The 18,392-nt window shown below is 34.0% G+C and overlaps 1 non-coding gene across 1 annotated transcript; it reads right to left on the reverse strand.

The window, feature by feature from the left end:
- Positions 1-18,039: 18,039 nt before the first annotated feature.
- Positions 18,040-18,106, reverse strand: Smp_tRNA_01710_Gln_TTG.1.1. The gene has a single exon. It is a non-coding gene (tRNA).
- Between the last annotated feature and the right edge of the window lie 286 nt (positions 18,107-18,392).

Here is an 18,392-nt window from a genome sequence, read left to right on the forward strand (position 1 = left end):
TAATCATCATATGCTCATTATTACAATAATGTCATATCATCATCTAACGTGGAATTATTGTTTTTGTTCGTATTGACATTAAACTATGACATCTACGCAATCGAATCACTGATCAAACCAAATTATAATTATATGGACATTACACGTTATGATATTCGAAACTCACTGGATTATTTTTATTATCCAATGACGTAAAATTTTCCTGATTTAAGTGAGTTCATTCCAATTTTTTTCGTGTCATTTTCGGTCTAATATTACACTCTCTCATAGACATAAGTTTGGAGTCATACTCCCGATAGTAGGAACTTATGTTCTCGATGCAACTAATGTTCATTCATCCCATTGGTACGCAGCAATCGTCGTTTCCTAAACTTTCAGCGACAACCTAAACCGAACTTCCGCAATCTTTGTTTCACGATGATCCCTACTTTAATGTTTATACACAAACCAAATATTCGACGCCGCATTACCAGACGATTAATAATGATTATGTTCATATTATTTATTCATTCACATGTATAACTGAATGCTGTATCATCCGTTACCCATAAATACTATTCGATTACTGCTATTAATATTCTATTCTCAATGCACTGTACGCCAGAACATAGAGTTTAGAGCTAGTCTCTCAAAGATACACTCTTGTTCTTCACATCCAAGTCAGTCTCATTCGCTGTCATTTATTATCATATGTATTGGTATTTTTATTACGCCTTGATACGGTTTCGTAACAAACGAGGTTGAGCGCATATCCCTCTAACTACACAAACCACGATAGGCTGCATGACCATAAAGGAATACGACTCCGCATATACTCGTCTCAGCAGTCATTATCCTGTTCCTCTGGTCATTCTACTAATACATATTTAGCGATAACTCAACGCAAACGACAACGTACACTGACTTCGCATTTTATTATCATTATCAATAGCAGTATAGCAATGAATATCAATCGTTGATGCAGTCATCATCCTACGGCTGGATTATTTTTATCCCACATAAACTTCAGTTATGTAAATTCGAATACACTCATCGCCAATCGAACCTATTTACTCTACTGCAGCTTATCAGAACATACTAATATTTCACTGTTTTTTATCCTCATGTTCAGTCAGCACCACAGAGCAATTACTGTTATACTTTATTTTCACGACATTTCGAATCGCTTATACGAACATGTTATTTTATCATTCGGACAGTCACTACATAAATGCATGTTAAATTTTTTTTGTACGCTTACCAATTTACTCATAATCACATGCTAGCATTTCAATTTTTGTCCGCATCTTGACAATATTCATGTACCTTTTTGCATAAGTATGACACATTCGTATAATACGCTCACCCCTTATTTGACAGGTGTTGTACAATTTTTTCCCTACATGTTAACACTGTTTACATACCGCTTCAGTGTTATTTTTCGAAAACAGACATTTTTTTTATAAATGTGCTATTTTCTACAAGGGGGCTATGTAGTATCGGTTGTTATGTTAAGCCCATATACTTTATTCTAGTTGCTGGCCAAGCCAATTCGCCTGTCATGAGTCATATTTTGATCTTGTTAATCATTTGCTTATTAACCTTGGCTATACTTTTATATGAGCGTATATGTGTGTACACTTCGTATCTTATTCATCATATGTCTGTCACTCATTTTTGCCTGACTATAAATGTTGACTAACGCTTGCTTAAATCGAGTTGGCTTCACAGCCAATCTCCAATACGCATTGTTTTCGCTTCGCTCTCGAGTTGGCTTCTCAGCCATCTCCACTGCATGTCATTTCCGCCTCGTTCGCTTCCTTCGCTTATTCGCCTGTTCACTCGCTCGTTATTATTCGCTCAGATGTTAACTTTGTGACCTGAGTTATTCGACAGTAAACTGTAGTTGCTGCTATCCTTTGTCTTCTGATTTTACGCGCCGTTAAGATTAGAATTATATCGATTATCGAAACGAACGATTAACGAATCGCGGCACTACAATATAAACAGCCCATTCAGGAACACACGTTATAACAGAGATAATCCAGAATTTTATGAGTCTCAATAACTAATCAATATATGTGGATATAATTATGGTGAATGTTGTCTATTCTACAACTGTAAACATGTTTCTTCTTCAAATCAACTTCTTTCCAATTATCATATCAGTTGATAAATAACCAAATGAAGAAAATTCTACTCATTTGTAATTTTGACTTGTGGTTATTCTAAATGGTGAGCAATAATTTGACCGATTGCAATGCGGGGGACCTGTGACACTAACTGCTTCACCAATCGTCTATGACATATAATCATATATTGAAAAGGGATAATTACATAATTCAATCAATTTGTTATATTTGTTGGTTGTAGATCCTTAATTGTATGGTGTGATAACTGTGTTCAGAAAGTGATGTATAGACTAATTGATGCTAACTACTACTCATCTTTATTACTAGTGTTCGTGTTCTCACTATATGTCTTCGAATTCATGGTTTTCAACACCAAGGACTAGTCATTTAAACACTATCGCAGATATAACAATTCTTCTTTGAACTTATATTATTATTAGTATTGTTGTGTATTTGGAAAATTGTTATTTCAAAAGTGAACTTGACTCATTTGTGAAATATTCATTGTCATTCTAGACGTTATCATAAAAGTGTAAATCAATGTGATGTATACTTTTCTGCATCAACTAAAGAATCAATTGAGAAGAGACCAGTTTGAACAAATGAGCCAGTAAGATTACAATAACATACAAAGATGACTAAAACTGTGATGGAGTCAGTCGTCAGAATAATATTCGATAATAATGTTTACTTATTTTAAAACAATTCTTATGATGAAAATTGAATTGAACCAGAGAATTTATACAGGACAGTGATGTATGTAGGATCAAAAAAAGAATACTGATCCCACTTACCGTATGAATTATCAAGTTTCTTAGTACAATTTTTCCATTATAGAAAGGCACTTCTTTACACGTATAACTCAGTAAACAAGAGAAGAGAATACAAGGAATCTAGTATGAAAAAGTGACTAGTTTATTTCAACGAAGTTGTGTGTAAAACAGTTAGCCACTACAAGGAGTGGAAGACGATCGTAGCATACATCGAAATGATTGAAGTTAGATAATGTGAAGCGTTGGATGACAGCTCAGTGGTTTGCAGGCTGAGTGCTCACTGTAAGATATCAAGGTGCTGGGTTCGATTGTCAGTGCAGTCATGAATGTGCAAAGATAACCAGTTGTGTCACCTGACTAAACAGCCATCCACTGTCTCTTGACTTTCAGTAGTTGTCTAAATAAGATCAGTCGGTGATATAAATCATGAAAACTCAACTATCTTCACAAATTACCCACTCCAGTTGTGTTTATATTGACGACTATATACTCATTCGAGATGAATACTGAGAATCATGTTATCCGTACCAATGAAATAATTATGGAACGGGTTGGTGAAAACAATCATCGCTGATGACATCAGAACTACAAAACCAATCAAAATGTGTATACAAAGAAATTCTACTGTTTAGAAATAATGAATTATGACAAGTCTGTTTAATCACCAACAAATTCACAATGTAGTCGAGTTGAATTGAGAAGGATACGATAGAGTTTTGAATCTCTCAAGGAGTACTATTTTCTTTATTACAGTTGAACGATAAACAGTAGAAAACCTATAGTAAGCAAAGATGGATAGTGGCTAGCAGTAGAATCCAGGACGTGCGTTTCGTCCGACTTGAGACTTGTCAGCTGGATGTACCTGCATCTCAAAGTTGATGTTCAACCCAAGACTCGAACCCAGTACCTTTCGCTTCAAAGGCCATCGAGTCATCCACTTAGCTACTGAGTCATGATAGCCACTTGCTTGTGCAATGGGGTGAAGTTTGAATTCACTTAGTATTACTTGTTTGAATCTTCCCATCAATGTGTTAGGACTGCAACTGTTCAGTCTCTTATTGGCATATGTGCATACTGTGCGTATTGCCTCGATATAACCTACTTTGACAATTTCCAGTAGATCATCCCTAACAGAAAATAACAAACTGGTTCATCTCTAATTTTCGAGTAATGTTGATCACTCTTTGCATTTTATGTGAACGTTTTATACTCAATATAATGAACTAATTCATACAACAACTTGACAAATATTCATTTCGATGTATTTCGTGACTCGTCATTGTGAGTGGGTTGTTTCAGACAAAGATTTGAAGTAGAGTAATAATAACGAGTTTGTTTATGTAGATTAAGGAAAACACTTTTCGATGGGGTATTTATGATAATTTGAGAACAAGTAAAACCACAAACAACCAAATAGTCTGTTATATTTCGTCCGGAATAAACTATAGGAAAACTCAGGTTAAATAGGGAAGACTTAAATGTATATTCACGTGTGTTTACGTGCATGTTTGTGTATGAAAGAGAGAGAGAGAGAGGGTAGTAGTAATCGATGAGTCAGAATGATGCTCACAGAAGTTGATTACATTTAATGTGTAAATCATTTGGGAATTCTCTTGGTTAAGTCAAAACAACAACTGTTCTTTGTTGCATGAATTGACAGAATTTCTCTTTGAAAAACAGGTTGGGGAAAATTATTGAAAAACCTCGGTTGGTTGTTTACATTTTGTTTATTCAACAAACATTGAACAGATTTTATGAATTATGATTTTTAATAATGGTTAACAGTGGAATTCAAAAGATGGCTTTCTTTCTGAATGGAACACATCAATTGGATGTACGCGCGAACCAATGTTAATATTTACACTGTTGTGTGCACCCACGACTCTGCAGCCAGAATTCGATCTCGCTCAAGAAAGCTCAACATCCAGACTACTGAACTGGCACTCAATGATGCACAATTCTAATTTTAACTAATCCACAATATTGCGCGGTCATCTTCCATTGTATTCGGTGGGTAGATTTTTCACACTCGATAAGGTTTAGCTTCACTGGTAACTATTTTTCACTGGAACTTTGGATATTTGATCTTTGGGCGTTTGTACGCTATTGTAAATGTCCTGGGTTCGATTTCCACACGGGAGGTCAAGTATGCCCACTGCGGATGAGTTCCATACCAAGACGGAACGGTTTTGAAATGTTTCCAGGTTTTCAATGGTTGCCTAGCTTAGATTAATTCAAGATCTTTAATTTAAATCCGAAGTTTCAACGACTAATGGTTACAATTCCTGAATAATGTATGTACTATCCCACATCTATTTTCAAAATATTATCTTTGATATAGAGTAAAGGCAAGTATAACATTTATCAGTGATTATCTATTGTGGTTATTGATGTTAATTTTCTTATCATTGGTTGGTAAACAGTACAGTTTTTGTACTTTTTATGTAGATTATTAATAAATCAAATGTAATAAGGAGGATATTCTAATAAGTAAATTTTTGACAATATTATACTAATCCTAAATGAATGCGTTCTCATTAGAAAGGGATTGAATGTGCGAATATGGACTAATTCAGTATGACATCTGGACAGTATAACATTTAGTTGTATCCATATAACTCAAGTTCTTAATACAGTATAATATTTATTTGAGTTACTTACTTACTTACACTTGTCACCCCTTATGGAGGGGCATAGACCGACCGCCAACATTCTCCATCCAAATCTGTCCTGGAAAATCCTTTCCAGTGGTTTTCAGTTGTTATTTATCCCTTTCATATCTGTTTCTATTTCCCGACTCAATGTGTCCTTTGGCCTTCCTCTTTTCCTCTTCCCTTCAGGATTCCAAGTTAGCACTTGCCTCGTGATGCAATTTGGCGTTTTCCGTAATGTATGTCCTATCCACTTCCAACGTCTTTTCCTGATCTCTTCAGCTAGGATCTGGTTTATTCTCTCCTAGAGTAGATTGTTGCTGATGGTATCCGGCCAATGGACATTAAGTATCTTGTGTAGACAATTGTTTATAAACACTAGTTTGAGTTATACTTAGACAAATCAGTATAAAATAAATTTATCTACAAATGAGTATAGTCAGGTATTATGTAATCTTTCGAATATAATGTTTGTATAGTGAAACGAAAACTTCATTTGTTGTTATTGTTTACCTTTATACTTTTTCTTATATGTTGAGATTAATAAGTTCTATTTCAGTAATAACAACTCTATTTAGTCCAATAAGACAAAATCATATTTCAGAATATGATTCATGAACCAGACAGATTGTTCTATATACGATAATTTGATTTGCTAAACTCGAACCAAGGACCTCCGGTCTAGCGCGAAAGGGCTTAACTTCTCGACAACTGAGCCGGCATCCAACGGTGTTATTGTCTAACTTCAATCAATCCGCGATGTTACGTGACTAGATAGGATGTGAGGTAGTGACTTAATTGTGGTGATCCTCACAGGAATCATATATGCCAACTAAGATTGATCAAAACTCACTTTTAAATATCAATAATAAGATAATCCTAATCATCATAAATTGGGATAAATTTTATACTCGTTAAACAAGTGAATGATTATTTGAACTCATCAGCTAAGTGAATGAGTTGTAATTTAAAGCGAAAAGTAGTGTATTTTAATCCCCAAGTGAACATCAACTTTGGCATATGACAGGTAAATCCAACTGAACAGACCCAAACTGGATGAAATGCTCATCCTGGATTCCTCTGCTAACCTCATTTTGTGATGGACTCTACTTTTGTTGACAGATTTAAGTAGTATGTAACACCAATCAAAAGTGGAATGCCTGTCAAAAAAGCTTGAGAAGATTGAATTGAAGGAAACAGAAAGGGAAACATAAAGGAATTGAGAATTGGAAGGATCATGAAAGATGTAAAGGACAACTGATGGAAGATGTTCAAATGAAGTATTTAATGTATGGTTTTCATAATTTACCAAGGCACTCTGTAATTTTGCAGTAAACAACAAGTTAGTTATCCTCACCTGAGTTATCGTTCACTACACTTCGATCTGTTGTACGTGCACCCTATAGTTGAAAATATTTATTCGCTAAATAGGCCAATGGATATACATCTATTACTTTTATTCGATGTATCGATATATTTAATTTGACCACTTCACAATAAAATATTAACAATATCGTGAATTGACTAAAGTCAGATATATATAGCATTGGACGCCGGGTCAATGATCTAGAGGTTAAGAGCTAGAATGTAAAACCAAAAGTCATGGATTTGATTCCTGGATGAGGGATCATGTATGCATACTTCTGAGGAATCTCATGCCAGGACGAAACGACCGTATGGTGCTTTCAGGTTCTTAATGGTTGTCTAATTAATATCTGTTTGTGATTTAAACCATAATAATATTAACATTTGATAAGTTTTTACCGCTTTATGTACAATTACACTGTATTTCTAAATCTTTTAACTACACTGAATACATTAGTTTCATAGAATACAGAAGAGAAGTAACTTCGTGAAAAATTAGCCACCTAATAGATGATTAGGTGTTTATAGCTGTATTCAGCTGATTATATGTTGAAAGGTTAAAATTCACTTCATACTACCGATTATAAAGCCTTATGGCTGCTGACTAACATCACGTAAAAAAAACACCGATTGGAACCCGTTCTAGCACTAATAACCTTGATTCAACGCCAAGCTCTTATTGATCCTTAATTTGGTAGCTTCTCTCCCTACCTCCCCCACTGAGTCCAGAACACAGTAGCCAGCCTTCATTATACGAATATTTTATTTCAAGCATACGTAGTTTATATACTGGCACACTCAACCAAGTCATTCAATAAAATAAAAAATAACGATTATGCATGATTAAGTTAAAAGGTGGTTGTGATTAGAGGAGACTGAATAATAAGCTGGCAACATATCAAGAATGGTAAATCATACAACAATAGTTAATGGGTTGATATAAAGCTAATGATAAAATAAGTATACATATATGTGGTTTTTTAATAGTTATACAATAAGAATATATACAATAATAGCCCATAAATTAATCTTGATAGTTACCACTTCTTTAGTCTTCGTCGGATATAACGCTGATAATAGTGACTGATAGTAATACACTGTCGATAGTTGGCCGAGAATTTGAAATAGATACCACTGGTTTTATCTACTTACTGATCTAATTTTGTTGTATTTATCTGTAAACTTGAAAGTCCCAAGTTCTATTCCGTGTATAATCATATTAAAATATTGTTATGCAACACAAAACTAAGATGAAAACACCGACAAACTAGGAGAATTGATGAGCGTTGAAAAATTCCTAAGATGCAACTGCTACGTACAGAAATTTATTGACAAATGTAAAAAATCTGAAGAAAACAAGACGGATTGAACAAAAGTCAATAGAAAAAATGTCTGTAAACCTCAACTTCTAAGGTGATGGTGTCACAATCACAGTCGGCAGGCGGCTTAACACTGCATTAGCTAGAACTTACCCGGTAGCCAAACTATTAGTTCTGTATGAAGCAACATGTTCAATAACCCGATAGAAGACTGACAAGCGTCACCTTCCTTGTTACCTCCAACCGTGTTTATAAGTTTGCGTATACCTGCCAAAGCAGCCAAACTAACCAAACAGAAAGGTGGCATACCTTAGATTTTTGAACATGTTTCAAAAAGCCTTAGAACAAAAGAAAAAAATGACTTTGGACAGTGAATACAGGACATCAGTTCAATACCTTGCAATCTTTCATGGTGATTAATAAACAACCAAACTCCAGTTTTTCGAAGTTTGCTGAAGCCATAGCCATCAGGCATCAAATACCTGATTTATATGTTCAGAAGGAGATGGTAATTAATCTTTCCTTGCCTTAGTGATAAATATTCCTTCGTTATGTCTTCAAAAAAAATTTCGACTCTCATTCAATTACATCATAATACCTTTTTATTTCAACTGTCTTCTAGATTAGTAATCTTATTTTAACTAACTAAACTTTACTCATTTAATTCTTACTTATTATCAATGTTTACTCACTGCGTGATCACTTATTTCTAGCCCTTTGAACTCTTGTTACAATCAATGTTGTAGAATCTTGTTTTACATAATGAGATACATATTTACATATTTACACCCTTTTTTTACTATGCTGATGTCTTCAAAGTAACTTCTAACTAAACTCTTTCATGAAAGTAATTTCAACCAATTTTGTAATTATAACTAGTGACTAGCTTCAAGATGAATGTCCTGGGGTTCTAATGAGAAGTCATGGCCGATGGAGTCCATTCCATGTCGGATGGAGACAGTTATCCACCTCAGAAAATAGATAATGGGTTGCGCAAGATCATGGGTCGATTGAAGTTAGACATTAACACCATTGGATATCGGCTCAACGGTTTAGAGATTAGGCGCTCGCGTGCGAGACCAAAGGTCTTGGGTTGGAGTCGCTTTGTGCGAGATCGTGATGTGCACTACTGAAGAGTCTCATACTAGGACGAAACGGTCTTTCAGTGCTTCCAGGTTTTCAATGTGGCCTAACTTATATTCACTCGTGAATTTAACTGTTTAAATAAGATGAATTTATACTATTTTCAGAAGGGGTTTGAAGCTAGAACACCATGGAAAACCTGGAAGCACTGGACGGCCGTTTCGTCCTATTGTGGGACTGCTCAGCAGTGCGCATCCACGATCCCGCCTCGCGAGATTCGAACCCAGGATTTATCGGTCTCGCGCGCGAGCACTTAACCTTTAGAACCATTGAGCCGGTATCCAACGGTGTTGAGTTGTCCAGTGCTTCCAGGTTTTCGATGGTGGTCTAGATTCAATTGACTCATGATCTCAACTCTGTAAAATTACTAAAATCTCCACCAAACCCCTTCTGATAATGATCATGTGCTCACTAGTGACTGGCTCCATGAGGTGAGAAGCAGTAACCAGTGGAGTTCAACCAGGTCTGTTGGGAGATATCAACTCACTGATGACATTGGTGAATGGTTGCTCAATTTCGTGGATTGGTTGAAGTTAGACATTAACACCGTTGGATACCGGCTCAGTGGTCTATCAGTTAAGTGCTCCGGCGCGAGACTGGTAAGTCCTGGGTTCAGATCTCGCGATTCGGGATCGTGGATGTGCACTGCTGAGGAGTTCCATTATACTATTTTGTTGAGATCCTTGTTCTTACTCTCTTCAGGGATGATGAAGGGAACTATATATGTAGAAAATAAATATTGGTAATCATTCAACATTCTTTTCCAATTTGTCCTATTTCCATTTCGTAGTTGTTTTTTATCTTAAATAAGGAATCACGAAATTATTTTTTTCCTACGAATCACTCATGTGAATATATAATTACTCTGTAACTAATTCATTTATTTATCCAAATATTTATTCACTCAAGCGAATGTAATGGATTATGTGAATATATGTATATATAAGAATACACACGCATACTCACACACACACACACAAATCCGTATCTCTATATATATGCATATGCACTAGTCCATGAGAATTCTTACATCTTGTCTGTTGAATGACAAAGAAAGAAGACAGAAAGATACCTTAGGCCATTATTATCATTATTTTAATATTACAGATGTTTATTATTTCTCAGTTCTAGTAATTAATTTCCTATACTTAATATGTGTAAGTCATTCAACAGACTGATATAATGAAGATGATAATAATGATGATGATATAAAGAGACGGGAAAACAACGGATTTATCTTTCATGCATCATATCTAAGAAAAAAATTATTAACAGGAGTTCACATGTTAGAAATAAGTCGGCAATATCATCAAGAATGCTACTCTATTGTTTTGTACTTTTCAGTTGCCGGATTGTTTTCATTTCATATTGATGTGAACGTGAATTGTTATCGACTTATTATATTCTTAACTGTGTACTCATCTCTGTGTGTCAATCTGTTTTTTCAGTATCTTTCTCAGTCTGTTTCTATTGTTCTTCTGTTTCCCAGACTTTTGTAATATACAGGCACACATACACACGGGCTAAATAAGAATCTCTACAGTTATTTGAAGGTTATATGATGTATCCAGTCCTTAAAGTTCTGTTCAGCCCATAATTTGGACATCCATAGACGGATAGTGTAAGGATGGTCCACAGGTGAACTCAAGGAAGTTCTAAGAAGCTCACAAAGTGTCAAAGACATCTTATTCAATCATCTTTCGAAAGAATGTTGACGTGTAGTTACACGGTTGGACAAATGCTAAACACCACTACATGTGGATTGGATGACTGTAATGATTTGGTTTTTACTAAAAACTATAAATACCTGAGTGTTTCGTACCATAGTTGACACTGTTCGGAATAACATTCTTTCTCACTCGTCTTCTGTATTCTTACTTGCGACTTGGAGGGTTCTATAGTTTGAGTGCTCATGTAGTACGTAGTACAGCTAGAATATGAACTCTAGATATGACAAATAGATATTATTTGATTTTTTATTTTTCCCATGTCTTTTGAATAGAAAATCTGAGTTAGTTAGATGATCACTGAAAACTAGGGACTCCTCAGAAGCAAAAATCCCATTAAAGAAATTATGACCAGTCTAGTTTAATCATATCTAGTGTGAGACAGTTACCTACTGATGGAACTAGATTATGGTCATTAATTGACTGAAGTTGAACAAACAAACCAGTGAATACTAAGTCATTTAGTTAAAAAGTTAGACATTTCATGTTGAACTTGAATATGTTAGGTTGAATCTCAAATTAGGCAATGAATACTTTGTGGTACTGAGGACTTTTTCATCTTAAGTTGAGTCGACTTCTTAATACCCTCTAGTTTTCACTGATTGTCCATCAACTAAGATCAATAAGGGAAATTTTAAAATTTCTTCATATAATTATACAAATGAAGATTCAAACAAGTAATACTGAGTGAATTTAAACTTCACCCCATTGCACAAGCAAGTGGCTATCAGGACTCAGTAGCTGAGTAGAGAACGCGATGGTGTTTGAAGCGAAAGGTACTGGGCTCTAGTCCCACAGTGAAACATCAATTCTGAGATGCAGATACATCCAGCTGACGAGTCCCAAATAGGACGAAACGCTCCTTGTCCTGGATTTCATTGCTAGCCACTGTCCATCTTTGCTTACAAATGATAATTAGTTATTTGTATAGAATAAATTTATAGACATTCTAGAAAAATATTAAAAACAACAAACTATTGAATGCATAACAACAATTTTAAATATTAAGATACAATTTTTTGGACATATTTAACTAATAAATCTTGATGGTTGAATAGATTACATTTATCGATACAAATATTTAACACAATTAGATACATACATAATTTTAGATTAATATATATCGTGTAATATAAACTATTACTGACATTATATATATACTACTAACTATTAATACTACTCTATGATTATCTTCTAGAATTATAAGAATTTCTTTCAAGATCAACTATGACAGTTGACATTTTGAATCATTTCTGTTTTGTTTTTTGTTTCCAATCCTATTGTAACAATAGTCCACCCCTCTCCCCCTTCTATTTTTTTGTTGTGAACTAGTGTTTTTTTTCTCTCAGAATTCATCAGTCTAATCTCAACATAATATATCTATATATATAACTTACACGCAAACACGTATACATACTGATATAATCAAATTGTGTATATGTGCACACTTAAATACACACACACACACGCACAAGTATATATTAATAAAATTTGATTTATGCACTATAACTAGTGTAATCTGTATTCTTACCCAGTGGAAGAGATGATGATGTTGATAATAATAATAATAATAATAATAATAGTAATGGTAATAATAATAATAACTCAATAACGAGTTGATTAATCTCAAAATTTTGTAACATTGTTTTTTTTTAAGGAAAACACTCTTATTACCCCTTCACAGGAAAATTTGGACAAAAAAAATCATTTTTAGACGATTCATATTTTTCAGAAAGAAAATGAACACTAGAAAAAGAGAATCATAATAAAATCATTAATATATTTATATTAAAATGAGTGGATTAGAAAAAAGTGTATGTGGGGGTGGGGTGGGGGAGAGGGGTGGTCGGATGTACCCAACATCTGTTCTCTTGTCTTCTCTCTCATCTTGAGTCTCTCCTTTGCCCCATTGAAAATGATAATGATGATAGATTTTATTATGCCAAAATATTTACTATAAGAAGTAGTCAGTTGAAATTATTATGATGCAAAATATTGAAGTATTTTACATCACTATTATTATTATTATTATTATTAGTAGTAGTAGTAGTAGTAGTAGTCGTAGTAATAGTAAAGATAAAAATAATAATAATAATAATAATGGTAATAATAGAGTAGCGATAGTTGTAGTGTGAGTAGTAGAATTCATAATGCCTTAAAGAATGATGCTATTGGTCATCAAATACATTTAGGATGAGAAATGCTACTGAATACTATTTGAGTAATATATCGTAGTCATTCGAACTAAAGTCTCCTGATGGATAATTGTAAGAATATATTAATGTGAATAGAGTGATAGAGAGATAAGCACTTGGTTAATAATGTACAGCAGCATAGGTTATACAAAATTTATAAATGGTTAGACATATTGGTCAGGAAAATCAGCTGACTGTGTTCATTAGTGGACCATTTTGTTGTTAGAAATTAGTTTCAATTAAGCACTCTTACAATAAAAACTGATAACAACTAAGTTCGACCATGTTTTACTAAGTTGGCCCTCAAAATTATTGATTTTCATATTATATAGTTCCAACGTTTTATGAAGTTTACTATAACTCATAATGAATAATTCCAGCACTGTCCTTAACTATTCTCTGATTGATTAACGTATTCTTTTTTAATTTCCTATCATGTTGTCGTCCTCAAGGTTATCGAGATGATGGATAAACAGATTAATAAGCAGTAGAACTGCTTTGTGCCAAGCTTCGGTTTCTCCAACTTTTTATCGTTGGTGTTGTAGTAAGTACGGTTGAATTTTGTTGCCAGTTAGCAAATATTAAGTTTCTACTAAAAAGAAGTATAGCATCAAAATTTATAATTAACGAGTAAAAGAATACTTTAGGCGAGCACCGTTTAAAACACTGTAACGAAGACATAACTGTATTAACTTTATCTACCTTTAATTGTACTCTGGCTGGTGTCAGCTCGTGATGAAACGGCCATACAACTAGTACGGTGGTTGTTATGGAAATTGCTGAGTGTTCACAGTTTACAGCACGGATTGATGTTAGAAAAACAGGAGGGACATTCGAGAAGTGTACATTGACGACCCTGCAGAGAAACATACCCAGGATCTTTAGTTTCTCTGTGAGCTCTTAACTTCTAGATCCATGGGTAGTTATTAAGCAATGATTTACGTACTTGATCTTAATCAATTTGAGGCCCTGCAAAATCTATCGTTACAAATATCACATTAATTTATTTAAGTTAATCTCAACAATTGTATTTATAATTTAGGTAGGTTACTAAGGTTTTTGTTGATTGCAGAGTTGTATTGCTTTGTATGTGATTCAGTAAAAAATGTTTAAACTATTCTTGTGTTTTTGGGTATAACAGTTTTTTTCTGGATCATTTTTACCCATTCTACGGCGTCATTTTAAATAAATGACAAGCAAAGAAAGAGAAGAAAGAGGGGGGTGAATTTGGGGCATATAAATGATTGATTTTCCCGTCAATAATCCTGTGTGGCAATCTATTATCGATTATCATATTGAAGTAATTTCTAAGTTCAATGCTATATATTTATATTGTCAGGTTTTTTTTGGTTCGGTTAGCAGCTAAGAAATTCTATATCGCGTCGAAAACAACTGTTCAATCCGTTACTGTAACTTCACAACAATTCAGCTGATAACCTTAGTTTATATATACATATATATTTGAAGAGTTAATTTTTAAATCAATAAATTCATAACTAACATTTTATTCAGCAATTTGTATGTTGTATTCATCACAGTTTGATTTCAGTTGTTGACACATGTCCCGTCATTATTCATATATTTATTTTCACTGCCTTCCCTTTTGACCTGATTCTTGGCTTTCTAGTTGTCACTTATGAAGAAATTCCCATAAGTCATCTGAAGTCTATGTTGGTGATAATTCCATTGTCTAGATAGGCAATGAAATTTTCATGATTAAACTGCGCAGCTCAAAGAAGATAACTTCAATAAAATCCTGTCCTACCAACCCCGCCTACTGTGCTGTAAATCATCATTCACGATTTCACTGATAAGAATCATCACGTACCGAAAATTTCACTTTAAAATTAATTCACAACTGGGAATCAAACATTTCATTTATTTGGTAAGTTTTGTTTTCATCTGTGGAAAATGGGTCAACTAAATTGATATGTGCATGTATGTGCACGTGTATGTGTGAATTATTTAAGATAGAGAGAAAACGAACAGGGGTAAACGAAGAATGTGTCACGTATATACACAGATTCAAGAGTAAAGCGAAAGTGATTTGTACTTTTTCCGAGAAAAAACACCTAGTTTACTTAAATTACACTTTTTACTATAGAATACGTGTTTACTATAGAATATGATTACATCGGTAATACGGATAATACTTATTTCAGAAATTTCAGAAAAAAATTGCTTTTCCAAGAATCCCCATTTTGTCCAAACGATTTGTACAGTTTTTAGATTTGTTGGTATAGGGGTGTGTGAGAGAGAGGAAAGTTGAAGCCCTCCATAGTTTGAATGAATGACGACTGAATGGTTTAAAAGCAAAGTAATCACACAACAGATCGAAGATCATAGGTTCAATCCCTTGTGGCGGTACTGTAAATGCACATTGTCAATAAGAAGAAATATACTAGAAAAAACAACTGGCCAGTGCCTCCTGGTTTTCAATGGTGGTTTAGTCTAAGATTTCTTTGAGATTCAAACCATGAAAATTGCATAGTTATCTATCAAATGATGTTATAAACAACTTTTCTAAAGTGTTTATTATTATTTTTTTAATGGCTTTATTCAATATTATATTTTTGGTACAATATAGAATTCTCAGCACAAAGTATTTACAGCAAGTTTCCTTTTCTTATTTCTTGATTGATTCTGATGATAAACAATGAGTGATCACCAGCTAGATGTTAGCACTTCAGGAATTGACATCTGAATAATGTTCATTCTTTTCAACCCATATTGCTAGCAACCATAATGTCTCTGATGATTGTAGTTTCTGTAACTTGTACGATGAAAGGTCGTAAACTTTTTATAAACTCATCTGAATAGGTTATGCGATTAATAAACATAATGATATGTTAAAAAAACGAAAAGAGATAACTTGTTGAAATATATAGATGACAGGAACGAGTAGCACAGAAATTCAAGCAGGCCGCCAAATTTGCATGCATATCTATACACATGCACATACGTATATACCACTGCACAAACGCACAAAAATTGAGACATTGTTGACATAACTGAAGTAAATTGCATATTTTTTTAAATCTAAAAATTAAGACAAGTTAATTTGACAAAACATTTTCAAAACAGGTTTTTTTCTTGAATAGTTAGGTGATGACTCTAGAAATTTTAGTCTTTGGTAGGTTTGCATCTAACCTGAAGGTAGTTTATGTGTTTGAGGGAGTGTGAGGAACAGTATATGAGAGAATATGAACTAGAAAAAATACAAGAGAAAATAACAGCTGACCACATAGTAAGTACATAGGTAGCATTTACATTTTATCATGAAAGCAATCAATAACAATTAGTAACAACACATGCGTGAGATTGAGACTATTTGATTATCGAAACTAGAAGTTGATAACGGCTACGTTTCAAATATGTTACAAGTCATTCAATGAAACTAGCTATCATGAAATCTTGCCAATACATTCATAGTTTATTGGTGAAATAAAATAACAACACCATATTGAGAATGACACAAGTATCATTGATGACTATGAAGATGATAGTCCCACTGGCTTGGATTACAACTCAGTAAACTAAAGACTGTAAATTCCGTGTAACATCTAAAGATTCTGGATCCTATTATTGAAAAGATTAAGATTGGGCGATAATACTGCTTTTGATACAAGGATGGTACAAGTCTAAGTGGCCCCACAGTTAAAATCAGTCTGCGACAAAATACAGTTTCAGTCGATTTTTACCAACATACCAACCAATTATCGTTTTTAATTTTTAGGTTGCTTTGAAGATTGTTGGATTTAGCAGTTTTTACACTACATACTGACTTCAGTTTAAAACAATTGAAAATCAGGGGACATTAAATAGTTATTTTGTACACGTATGGAACTCCTTAGCAGTGTGCATTCGCTATCGCATCGTGGATCGAACTCATGACCTTTTGACATCAAAAAGAGAGCATAATCTTTAAACAAATGAGTTTGTGTCCCAATTGTATAGAGTTATTCAGTTAATTTGTAAATTATTATTTATCTCAATGGTTGTCTTATCAATTCAAAGTAACAACAGAACTACAAATAATTAATCTGAACACACGAATTATCCAACAAGCCTAGATCTATTCGACTGTGCCAAACTACTTTCTTCTGTCATTATATACAAGGCTTCCTCGAGTCACTGACAACTAGGAGTTACAATATTACACAAATTTTCCTAGTAATTTATACTGTTAAATGATGTGCAGTAACAAATTATCTCAAAAATACAATCTACCTCAACAATACTGCTTACAGTGTAAAGTCAACGCTTTCTCCAATACAAATTGGCGTACTATATAAGGAAAAAGATTCGTAGGTAAAACTATTAAGTACTGCAAATAAATAAAGAGTATTTCCAATTTAATCGAATTAAAATCTTTCAACTACACGAATCAAATTAAACTAGACAGTCAAAGAAGAATATTGAATAACCGCTAAACAGTGTGACCTTGAGTCAAGTTAAACAAAACCGTACGGTCAGTAGTTCGGTACTGTACAATAATAAAATGGAATATCGTAGACATATCTTAAAGGAATATGCCCATTGAGACATAAAATAAGAAGGATTGGTTAAGTGAAGAGTTCTCTTTTCGACGAATTTGTTTTCCATAGCTGTACAAACGCAAATAATATTTTCATATATATATATATATATTATAAACAGAGATGGATAGTGACTAGCAGTGGAATCCAGTTTGACGCGCGTTTCATCCCTTTTGAGACTCGTCAGCTGAATGTACCTGCATCTCAGAGTTGATGTTCACTCTGGGACTCCAACCCAGCACCTTTCGCTTCAAACGCCATCGCGTTATCCACTCAGCTACTGAGTCCTGATAGTCACTTTCTTATGCAATGCGGTGAAACTGACCAGTTGCAGTCCTAAACATCAATGGGAAGATTCAAACAAACAATACTAAGTGAATTTAGAACTAATAATAGTTTTATTTATAGAAGGGGTTTTGTGGAGATTTACTATTTATCATAGTTGAAAGCGTGAGTCAATTGAAGCTAGACCACCATGGAAAATCTGGAAACACTGGACGGCCGTTTCGTCCTATTATGGGACTCCTCAGCAGTGCGCATCCAATAACCCGCTCTCGCAAGATTCGAACC

This window comes from Schistosoma mansoni, chromosome 6 (assembly GCF_000237925.1).
Source record: "Schistosoma mansoni strain Puerto Rico chromosome 6, complete genome".
In the NCBI taxonomy this organism is placed as follows: Eukaryota; Metazoa; Platyhelminthes; class Trematoda; order Strigeidida; family Schistosomatidae; genus Schistosoma; species Schistosoma mansoni.